The 12,036-nt window shown below is 47.7% G+C and overlaps 1 protein-coding gene across 1 annotated transcript in view; it reads right to left on the bottom strand.

Annotated features, from left to right (window-relative positions):
* The window catches only part of Plxna2 (plexin A2), a 203,066-nt gene that overhangs the window by 178,847 nt on the left and 12,183 nt on the right, over positions 1 to 12,036 (bottom strand). The window lies entirely within an intron of this gene.

Below are 12,036 nucleotides of genomic sequence, written 5' to 3'. Positions count from 1 at the left end.
CCACACACCCGGTGTGAATCTGATATCATAAATAAAACTTCTCATTTCAGACCACTAGGGCTTCATACTGTTGCACTTCTTCGTTTCTCATACTCTGCCATCACTGGTAGAAGAGCTGGTCACCCTAAATGATGAAGCTCCTTACTGCTCCTTGGCCTCTTCTTCTCCAGAACCTTTAGCCATTAAGACTTATTAGAGAAGGGCAGTGTGCTGTATGCAGTTAGACTGGGATTCCCATGTGTGCCATGTGAGAGCCTGAAAAGCCCCCAAGAGATGGGAGATGGGCAGCCGTCTTTTGTCCTGCTAGCAGAAGGACACACAGCCACCATCTCTGGGAGCCTGGGGTAGCCGCAGCTTCTGCTTATTTGGAAGCAGGAGATGGCAGAACATTTCCCTACTAGAGGCCTGGCTGGCTGCATCCAGCTTCAGTCACCTGAGGCAGGAGTTCTGGTGGGGAGCATGTCAGAGTAGCAGAGTGGGGCAGGGCGGGGGGCAGGGGGCGCAGTGAGGGTCAGTCACATCCAACTAATGGTGGGGCCTCCTGACTGGTCAAGCATCCGTCAGCCCAGGCCTCAGTGACCATGCCTCAAACCTGTCTTCTGCCTTAAGCCCTCTACTCCTGTCTGCATTCCAAGGAAACTGCCTGGAGAACAGAGCTGGGCTCCTGAGGCAAGAAGACAAGAGGACAGAGAATGCAGTCACACTGCCCCCTGACCTCTAGCATGGAGTGGCACCAGGAGGAGGTAGCAAGCCATCTAGCAGACAGATCTTTTCTCCAGCTGGACAAATTGCCAGGCAACCTTCTCAGACAAGTCCAGACAGAACTCTGGGCACATGAGGTGGCAGGAATGGAAACACTCAAACAAGAGATGCAGAATTTGCTCCCAGGCAGTTTAGGAGAGGCCTGCCTATCCCCTCTCTTCCCCAATCTGGCTGGACTGGGTTATAATTAGAACAGACACTACTTTGAGATTCCCCAGTTTTTGCTTCATACTTTCTGAAATTCTCCTTCCTGCTCTTCAACTTTGTATCCTAGGCCTGGCAGCCACCCTCCACTGGGGTGTTGTGGGGTGACTCATGGGGCCTGGGCTTCCTTGGAAAGAGGAAGGCAGCAAGCATGAGGCTCAGGCTGAACTCCGCTACTCCGACACAGCCCTTCCGGCCCCAAGCGCACACCGGCAAAGGCTCCCAATAGACTGAGCTTTCAGTTTGAAAACCAGAGGTTATTTTTAGCCATGTCCTGAGGCCGGTAGCAGGACATGAATTCCTCAAGAGGAGCTGCGGAAAGGAAATAACAGAACCTCAAATTCTCCAGCTGTACAGCGAATTACAAGAGGCCATACTTTGCAAGCCCCCTCTCTGGGTAGGGTAGTTCCTTTTGCTACAGGTGGAAAGCAGTGTGTCCCACAAGGAGAAGTGAGGAGGAGGCTAATTGTCACCACATTGTGCTTGGGTTTTGTATTATAGAAAGTATGCTCTGAAACACAGTTGTACTGAATTTGTGGACAGTGTAATGCCTGCCTCATTTGCAAAGTACGTACACAAGTATATTCAGCTCATGGATAGAGGAAGGGGTCCTGGTAGCAGTGATTGACATCAAAAGTGTAAGGTTAAGATCAACCATCTCACCTCCTGGCCCAGTATCCCTCCAAGACACAGTTTGAATAGAGAGTAACTTTTTTTATTAGGTGGAATTTGGGAACAAATCTTGGGCAAGTCAAGTCTTATCTCCCTTTCTGGTAGAATGGGGGGAAATTACACTCCCTAGCTCTTTGGTTGTCATGAAAATAGATGTGATAATATTGGGAGACTTCTTAGCCTGGCCACTGGCACACAGTGAGCATTCCACTTATGTTAGTTGTTACATTATCAATGAAGCTAGCCCAGGAGACAGCACTTCAGAAATTGTGCTAGATTTCCTGACTTCTTTTGCTTATATTCTTCCTTTCCATGTGCTGAAAATTACAAGCAGATCTTTGATCTCAGCCCTCCTTGACCCAGTGGTGGTGAAGAGTCTGGAAGCAGGTGGCAGGGGAAAGGGTATAGATCAAAGTGATCGTCCTCTTATACTATTGGGTAAGTCCCAACACAGCCTCTGCACAGACTGAAGGGAGGCCAGTGGAAGTGCAGGATCATGGGAACTGGACTAATGTCCAGAAGCTTGGGGTCACAGAGCAGGAAGAAGGGTAGAAGACTCAGGAGCTCCAGGTTCAATTTGTTCTTGATCACTAGTGAATTGTGCTGTGGCTTTAGACTGGTCTTGTATCTCTCTGAGTCTAGTTCTTGATTTTAAAATAAGGGTGTCTGAATTGCCCAATCTGTAAGATTTCTCTTTTAGCTGAAATGATGCCTTAAGGCCTGGCTCCTTCAGTTCCTAGAGTCTGGATCCAATAGCAGCTGAGGCCAGGTGTTCTGGCTAGAGTTGAACTCTTTACCTCTTTACCTCTCACTCCTCTGGTAGCATTATTCTGGGACAGGCTGCTCCTGGTGACCAGCCAGGGAATTCATCCCACCAGACCCAGAGACCACCCACCTTACAGCAGCTGACACTGAACTCAGAGTCAAGGGGAGGCAGTCTCCTTCAGTGAGGGGTGGATGGGAAAGCTGTATCGTACCTTTGGAGTGTGGCCTTTACAAGGACAGTGATGGCAAGGGCAAGTTGAGGGCCTCTATCTTTCCATGCCAAGGTGGATGGAACCAAGTAGCTGTTCAAAGCAGGGACTGGAGGGCAGGGAATGAAGGAAAGGATACACCTTAGTGCCTCTGGCAAATGGTAGCGTGGTGTCATGGTTAAATGCACAAGTGCTAGACTTAGGACATTTGGCTTTACACAGAGCTATAGCTATGTGCACCTGGTCAAGGTAGTTAGGCACTCTGGAATGCCGTGTCTGTACCTACCTCAAATGGGCTTAGTACTGGTATGTAGTTCATAAAATAACCATGATGACACAGTGCTGTGAAGCACTTAGAACAGTGTCTGGCCCATTTAAGTATTCAGGATACATTAGCCTTTATTTGGAGCAATTTGTTTGTCAATATTTCCAGTTCCTCACCTCCTTCCATCCCATGATCTATCTTAGAATGAATCTCCCATCCACAGTTTGGTGGAAGTCAGTCAGCATATGTCTGTGATGTTGCATATCTACAGCTTCCTCTTAGCCCCAATTTTTTGTCAGCATCAAATGAGGGAATTTTCTTTTAATAATAATGCCCTTTTCTCTCTCTGTCTAGTTTGTGAGGTCACTTGTCATATGCATTCTCAAGAGCTGACACTGGCTGTGTCTTTCCCCTACCAGTTTCCCTCTCCCCTTCCCCAGTTCTCCAGCCAGGGCAGGTTGCTCTGCCTATCTGTACAGCCTCCCTGGACATCTTCCTTGGAGTACTCCTGGTGCCAAGGAGAGGCCACATTTGTCTCCTTGCCACTAAATATTTTATTTAGGGGCCTGATGACACCATCTCTCTGATTAAGATCCAGGAGGCAAGTGTTGGTGACAGCCAGTAAAGGCATCTGATACCTTCCTAATCAGCTGTTGCAGGCATCAGGGGCAACACAAGGAGGAAATGACAACCAGGCATTTCCAGTTCAGCTTAATGCAGGATTCTCTCCTCCTCACTGTCTCGTTCTGCTTCTCTTTTTAGGTCTGGGTACACATGTTTCTATGCTGGCACTTGGCCTTCCTTACTGCAAAAGGAGCTGGCAGGAGGAGGAGTTAGAGTTAAATATAACTTTGCCAAATTGGCTCAAAGTTCATGCTAGTAGATCTCACATCCTTGGACTTCCCTGTAGCTCCAGCATCACTACCCTCTCCACTGCTATTGTCATTGTCACCTCTAGCACCATCATGGGTACTGATAGCATTCAAAAACATAGCAGAGAGGTGCCTATTATTACTGCTGCTCCTGCAAGGTGACTGCAGCACAGTCAGGTCCCCAAGAAGCCTGAAGGTGAGGGATGAAGGCAAGCATGACAGTATAGGCTTGGCGGGGGGAGGGACAGCTGAGCAGTTGCAGCTGCTCCTGACATTTGCTCACCTCCTTCCTCTCCTATGGCGAGGGAAGTTCATTTACCTAGCTCTCCTTTCCCATTGTTGGACCTTGAGAGCAGGACTTCCGAGTTAGTGCTGAAAGAGATTATAAAAGCACTCCACTCCACCACTTTTTTTTTTTTTCAGAAGAAACCAAAGCCCAAAGAAAGGAAACAAATTGTCCAAGGTGACTCAAAATGTGTCAGGGACAGGCTGAAACCAGAACCCAGACCTTGTGATCAAAAGTCTGGCATCTCCTCCATCCTAGGTAGAGGATCCTGGGGGTTGAGTGCACTCTGCATGGAGGCTCTTCTGTCTGGAATCACAATGGCTGCACCATGACGGGCAGAAGTGAGTGTGGCATTGCGCTTGGATATCAGGAATTTTTTTTTTTTTTTTTTTTTTGGTGGTACTGGGGATTGAACTCAGGGCCTCATGCATGCAAGGCAAACACTAAACCACTGAGCTATATCCCCAGCCCTTGCGCTTGGATAGAGAAGTGGTATTCAGAGCAGATTCAAAGAGGCCCAGGATGAAGAAGCAGAGGTGTGAAAGAGATACAGTCAGAATGTACCATCCATATCAAGGAGAGTGGCCTCTTAGGACCTCCTCTAGTGCAAGCAGATCCAGGCAAATGTCATGCTCAGGAATGTCATCTGCATTGTGTCTTAGGAGCTATAGTGTCCTGTTCTTCTCTCTGGGTTGTAGATAACCCGAGACAGGTCAGATTTAATCTCAGCACCAAAAGCTCCTTCTGACAAGAATTAGAACTGCATGCAATAGAAGGGACCTAAGTTTATCTCAGGAATCCAGAGAGGATTCCTGGAGCAGAGTGCCAAGGAGCTTATGGAACTTTCTGACATTGACCACTCCTGATCTAGGAACAAGTTCATCCAGAGTCAGAAGAATGGTCCTGATGATGTCAGAAGGCTTGTTTTGGTTCCATATTTTTATGAATGAAAATCCACGCAGGATAAAACATTTTAATGTGAGACTCTGAGGTCCCAGGTTGCACCCCACCACACACAGAAAGACCCATCTCAAAGTCCCTTGCACCACTGAATGTGCACATATTCCAGCATCATTCTAACGTCGACCTCAGCGGTAGTCCAGGCACGCTGGCTGCACAAGGTGAGTGAGAGGGTGAATGCAGAGGCCCCAGGAATGCTGACAGCTGAAAGGCCTCAATTAGAGTGAAAGGAGTTATCTGGTATTTAAATAATTATTAGATTGAAGGAATAATCATGGGTTTGAGCTGATTTTTCCCCACTGTCACCCTCATGGCTTCTATAATGTTATTATTCAAATGGCCATGATTCTCATTGAGAAAGACCAAGGGAGGGAGAGGGGACAGGGAAGGGAGAGGGGAGGGGAGGGAGACTGAAAGGGGGTGGGGAAAGGGGCTCGTTTAATCTCCATATGACAGGGCTGCAGGAGGTACGATTAGTCTTTTTCTTATTTCAGCTGTCACTCATGCACAGACACCAAGATTGTTATTAGCGTATTTTATGCACAGGATTTAAAGCAAGAGGGGGGAGGGGTGTGGGGAGAGGAAGAATTTCCTAAGGAAAATAACAGGACCAAAGGAACAATTTAGATGTCACTGCTATACCAGCTGCGTTTGCTTCATTAATCGAATGTCATTTTCCTCCTAGACTCTGGGCTGTTACGTGAAGCAAAGTGGCTAGTCCTAGTCCCAGAGCAGGGAAGAAGGGAGGTAAGGGGCTGGGTCCACATGCATCCTTCCCTGAGAAGGTGACATGGACGATACTGTGGCCCCTCCAAGGTGTGTCAAGACAACCCGGGGTGACAATGTCTACCTAGCCACCCCCTCTCACTGTGAGAAGACATATCCCTGACGTGTCTTCCTTTTAAAGGGGGATAAGCTAGAAGGAATCTTCAATAACCAAGGAGCCAGAGAAGAGAACTGGGGAGTGTTAACAGACCCTCTCAGTAGGAAGGAAGACTCCTCATGCCAGATGGGGAACAGTGAGGAGCTATCTGACCAGCAAAGTTCCCTGGACTCCACAAAACTGCCTGACAGTGACCCTGTGCCTCCCTAACAGTGGGCAGAGTGACAAAGCATGAATGCAGAGCCTCAATTCAGGGAAAAGGGGTGTTATGGATGAAATGGTGTTCTCTCAAAATTCCTGTGTTGAAGTCCTACCTCCCAGGATCCCAGAATGTAACCATATTTGGATAAAGGGTCTCTACAGAGCTAATCAAATGCCATGAGGGTGGGCTCGAATCCAGCATGACTAGTGTCCCCATGAAATGGGTAACTATGGACACATAAACACCCACAAAGGGAGGACCATGTGAAGAAACACAGGCAAAGATGGCACCTACACCTCAAGGAGAGGCCTGAACAGCTCCTTCCTTCACAGCTCTTAGAAGGATTCAGCCCCTCCTACACCTTGATTTTGGACTTCCCAGCCTTCAGAACATCCTGTCTATCTAGAGGATACTTATTGTTGAAGCCATCCAGTCTGTGAAACAAGCAAGCTAATAGAACAGAGGGCAGTTGTGGACCCTAACATGTTGGCTCAGGAATTGTTCTAGTAAATAAAAGGAGTGTATGAGTGTGCTGCACACACATTTGCGGGGAGCAGGTGGGCACAACGGTCACCAGGCAGGAAATGTGCAGCACTTCTGGAGAACTGAGGGCAGCAAAACATGCTTCCCTCCCTTTGCCCGCCCATGGGAAACAGAGGCCCAAAGACGCCACTTGCTCTGCCCCATGAGGCTTTGGATGAGAATTAAGAGTTGCTGATTTCAGCAATTCCTGCAGAGTGGGTCTTACCCTTTTTTTGCCTCTTGCCCATCCCCTGCTCCTGCCTGGTGAGTGACTGTCAAGACCCTAAGAACACAATAGGATATTTTGTGACTCCCAGGGCTCTCTCCTCTTCCACCCCGGCTCTCCTCCACTGTGGGCCCTGTTCTGAGACCATTGCTTTTCACACCAGGGAGTGTTTCCTGGTGTTTTTTCCCCAGGTCTCTCAGTGGGCACTGACTGAGACTTGGAAACTACACCAATTCTCCCAGGGCCTTAGCAAAACATCCAGTGTTTTGTCCTCTGCTTGCACATGTTGTAAAAGTTTGGAGTTGTCTCCCTGAATTATGAAGGCTTCCAAGATGTGCTCTCATTTGAGGGACTGGGGGGGAGGGGGTTTGTTCCTTTCTGGGGCACTGGCTGGGCTGGCTTTGCAAAGTCAAAACAAGATTCATTACTCTGGGGCCAGGAGCAAGGAGATACACTGCCTGACCCTGCAGACCCGCCCCATATGTCATGGAACTGTCAGAAATCTCCCAGAATTCCCTTTATTATCTAAAGGTCGCCACCCGGGCAGAGCTGAGAGCGCCGCATGGTATAAACTAAACTACAAGAGCAATCAATTTCAAGCAGCTGCCTCCCTGCCACCCCTATCCTGCTCCCCCCTCCTGAGGCTCTGCCTTCTTCAGCCCCCTTTGGGCGAGGGCCAGGGAGAAGTGCTGCTTTGCTAAGGCCACTTCCCTCCCAGGCTAGAAAGAGTTGAGAGAATTTGTAGGGCTCTGGTGCTATACTAAGTGAGTCTTGGGATTGTTCCTGCCCTCTGCACTCAGTGGGTTTGGGAAAAGTCATGCCTCCTCTCCCCTGACTCTAAGCAGGACCCTGTTTAAACCACGTTAGAATGGACTTGCTGTTCTGGTAGGCATTACTGGATTAAAGGTTAGGAAAAGGAACTCCCAGGATCCTTTCAAAAGTCAGAAAAAGGATAAAGGTGGGAATATGGCTTTGCTCAGTCAAGTCAAAATTCATGTGAGGAGACCTCATACTGTAAGGGCTGCGAGAAGCATAGAAATAGTAATTTGCCTTTGTTTTCTATAACAAAAGCAATCATGACTAGCTTCTATTACTCTTATTTATTATCTGCTATGTGAGATGCTATGTCAGAGGCTCTGAATGTACTATTGAAAATGTTGTGATTACCTTGCAAAATAGGAATGAGTGTCTCCCTTTCTCAGGTGAAGAAACTAAGTCTTCCTTAGTAGGTTCGAATACCTTGACTGCTCTCCTTCAGCTAGGAAGTAGAGCTTGCTGAGGCCAATGCTTTCCCCGCTATTCCACTTTATCTAGATCTTTCTAATTTATTTTTCAGACAAACCCTCTTATCACCAGTCTGGGAAAACTCACCAGAATGTTAAGTGAGACTTTGTGAGGATTTTAAAAGGTCAAGTTTTGAGGTCCCATAGTTCCTTTTACATCTATCCTGAGCTGATCTTTTATTTTAGTAAGGTAGCAAGGCTGGGGTTGGGGTCAGCAAGAGTTGTAGTTATCAGTTATGAGGTGGACAAGGACTTTTTCTTCTCATCCCACTCTTACTGTGTACAAGGGACAACCATGGCCTCTTGATGACTGAAATGCAGTAGGAGAACAGGGTTAAAAAGTGCCCGACTGAATGAATGATTAAATAAATTACAGTTAATCCACATAATGGCATATTATGCTGCCATTAAACCATGTTTTCAAAGAATAATGACACAGTGCCAATCCACACTAGTGGGAGGGAGAAAGACAAACAAAAGATTGGGGAAGAAAAGGCCAAACAAGGCACTAGGCATTCATCTCAACTCTCAGTCCACAGGCTGACCCAAAAAACTCCACTTACTTTCCCCTGAAGCTGTCCATGTCCTTTTCCTCTAGAAGGAAAACGTTAATGGCCCCCGGGAGACCCCAGGTGAGGCACTGCCTGCTTTCTCTCTCAGACCCTTCCTCCTTTCTGCCCTCAGGAGTTATGTGCCCTGCTCCTGATGAGTTCCAGGGGCAGAAGCTCTCTCCATCCCTCATGCTTTAGCTTCCTGTCAGGAAAGAGGACCTTAGTGCCAGATCAAGGTACATTTTATAGTGCTGCCCCATTTCCAGAAGCTAGGGTTCCACAAAATTCAAAAGGGTGACCACTTCCCTCAGAATTCCAGTAATGTCCCCCGCAAAATGGCACATGTAAGATAGTCACATTATTATCCAGGTCTTCCTCTAGACAGACCCTCGTGAAAGCTAGGGAAGCTAGTGGATCTTAGGTAGCTAAGATCCAGGTGCAGACATTCTGCAAGGTGTATCTCCTACTGCTTCATTTCTTGTCCCCCAGACAAGAAATCTGTCCCCCTTGACTATCTTTGCCCAGGAACATGGCCAAAGTGAGAGATTCATCTATGGAAACACCTTCCATGGCTCCCTGTTTTGCCCAGACAGGCTCAGAACTCCTAAGTGCCCAAGTTCAAGTCCCACTGAGTTGGCTCTTCAGTCTTTCTCCATCCTCACTATCCACCTCTTCCAGAGTAATTCTACTCCCAATAAACCAGTTTATTTGCTGAATCTCCAAAACACCTTGCTTGGTTTCCCCTCTGTGGTGCCCTCTCTCTGGAGTGCCCATCTCCACTTTCTTTGCCTATTCAAACCCTCCCATCCTTCAAAGACTCTTCTCTCTTCTAAATTTAGTTAAAGCTGGGCACCAGGGGCTCATGCCTGTAATCCTAGCTACTCAGGAGGCAGATATCAGGAGGATCTTTTGAAGCCAGCCCCAGGCAAATAGTTCACAAAATAGTTCACATCACAAAAGAAGGGCTGGTGAAGTCGCTAAAGCAGTAAGGGTGCCTGTCTAGCAAGTGTCGGGCCCTGAGTTCAAACCCCAGCGCCACCAAAAAAAACAAAATAAATAAATAAAGTTAAAAACTGCTGGTTTGGGCACTTGCTGTTTTTAGCACACTTCACACTACAGTATTGGCTCTATCTTTTTTTTTATGTGACTATGGCCGGCCTCCCCACTGAGACAGAAGCTCTTTGAGGGCAGGAATAATAATACCTTGTGGTCCTTGGCCTACCATTGTAGCAAGGCTAGCATGATGACTTTCACCCAGAAATGTGCTCGGTCTAAATGGTGGGGATCTGTAGAAAGAGGAGATAAGGGTACTCACTTGCTTTTTCTCAGCTGACTCAGTCCCTGCTAGTCTGCTCTAACAAATGCTTTGAATCATCATGTGTGGCTCAGAGATTTGTCATAACTGATCTCGTGGAGCTAGTGGAGAGGGGGTGAACTATTTGGGAAGGATCCTATCTGTTGTTCACCTTGAACTCACTGGGTGAAAAGAAAATCTTTGACTAAGTGGATGAGGTAGGGAGAAAGACGGAGAAGAATGGGAAGACACCAGCTCTGTCTTTGAAGGCACAATCAGGATGAGCAGTTAAAGTCTCTGCAAGAGAGCTCTGGAGCCACAAGCCATATAATAATGTAAAAAGCATATAATAATAAAAATTTAAAAAGTGGCCTCACACAATGATCAAGAGCACAATAGGATGGGGGAGTTGCCCCTAGGAAGGTTTCAGAATAAGGAAGTTGAACCCCTGTGGTGCAGGCTGCCAAGCAGGTGGTGCAGAGAAGAGATACAGCCTTTGGAGACACACCTGCTCCCAAGTCTTGCTGTACCACCTGCTAGTTGGGTGACCTTGTACATATTATTTGACCTTTTGGAGAGAGCCTCACTTTCCTCTCTAAGCAACACTTCACAGAGCTGTGGTGAGAATCAATGAGATAACAAATGTGAAATTGTTTTGTAAACTCTGTGGGTCTGGGTAAACACAAGTTATTCTCGTTTCTGTTTTTGGAGAAACACCATTCAAGGGCACCATCTCCTTGGCAATTGTGGCTGCTCAAATATCAAGGGCTGTGTGCCAGCTCAGGGGAAGGGCAATCAACTGGTAGAGGGAAGTGGTGACTCAACACCCAGCCCCCAAGACCCAACTCTCTTGAATGGACCTGGTATTACAGATGTCATGACATGTCTGGGTCACCCTCCCACTTCCTCACATCTTTTTAGTGATTAAAGGACTATGAGTGCTACTCTTGCTGATTGACCAGGTACCCATAGAAGGAATGGGGGGAGCAAAGAAGGAAGAAAGAAGGAAAGAAGCCAGCCCCAAGGAGGAGGAGAAGGACATGCTGAGATAATGATCTGGTGGGTTACAGCCCACATTCTCTGGGCTTTTCCCACACAGGGGAAAATGAAGCTTCTCTTCCTGTGTCCCCTGCCTCTCCTTCCCTTCAGTGACTTTCTGAATGAACAGCCAGCCATGGAATACATGACTGTAATTCCCTTTCATGAGGAAGCATCTTAAGCAACCTGTGTCCCACCCTGTTCCTTCCTGCCTTCAGTTCCTATTCTGTCTCTTTGTCTGAGACTCCAGCTCTTGCAGAAAAGATCCTGAGCTGCTGAGCTGTCTCTGTTAGGTAGGAGGAGTGTTCACATTTGCACACACAGCAGAGGAAGTGCTATGGAGCTAGAATGCATGGAAATTAAGGGGTGGGTGGAATTCTGGACAGAGGTCTGTCTGCTTTAGGGCCTTATCTGTGCCAAGATCCATAGGACCCCTAAACACCTGCAGTGCCATCAGCCTTTGATGAGAGAGCAGGAGAACCAGACTTTGGAGGCTCTCAAGGACTATCAGCCCCAGACAGACTTATAGACATCTAGAATCCCCAACCCTCTCCTGTGAGGGAAAGTGAAGGGCACAATTATCAGAGAGGCTAAGACAGGTCAAAGAATGTGCTGCGGAGAAGCAGGGGCCATGGCAGGCAGGCCCGGTGGGAGGACCTGGGGCTGGAGATGAAAAGAACTCCCTGGGTGAGAATCAGGTACAGCATGATGAATGGGGTGTGAGAGAGAAGGCTGGAAAAGGGTAAACAGCCAGGAGGAATGAGGGAGGGAGGGGTAAGGAGAAAGAATGTTGGGGTCAAAGAGCAAAGAAAATGTGTCTTCAGTGATTTGCTCAAGATCCAGCATGTCACACACTTGGGTGGATGCACATGTGCTCACAGATGTGCGGGCTGCACATTCTCCCCTCCACACCCCGCAACAGGGGAAGCAAAGCTGCCACCTCCCAGACACATTCCATCCCTTCTGGAAGATCTTTCTTCTGATGTTTCGTTCTGCATCTTCAAGTGACTCCACTTTGTGCAGAGCTGGTAGAGTTTTCTAC

This window comes from Castor canadensis, chromosome 11, assembly GCF_047511655.1.
Source record: "Castor canadensis chromosome 11, mCasCan1.hap1v2, whole genome shotgun sequence".
Taxonomy (NCBI): Eukaryota; Metazoa; Chordata; class Mammalia; order Rodentia; family Castoridae; genus Castor; species Castor canadensis.
The sequence above is the reverse complement of the archived record's forward strand: the minus strand, read 5'-3'. Positions and strand labels throughout refer to the sequence as shown.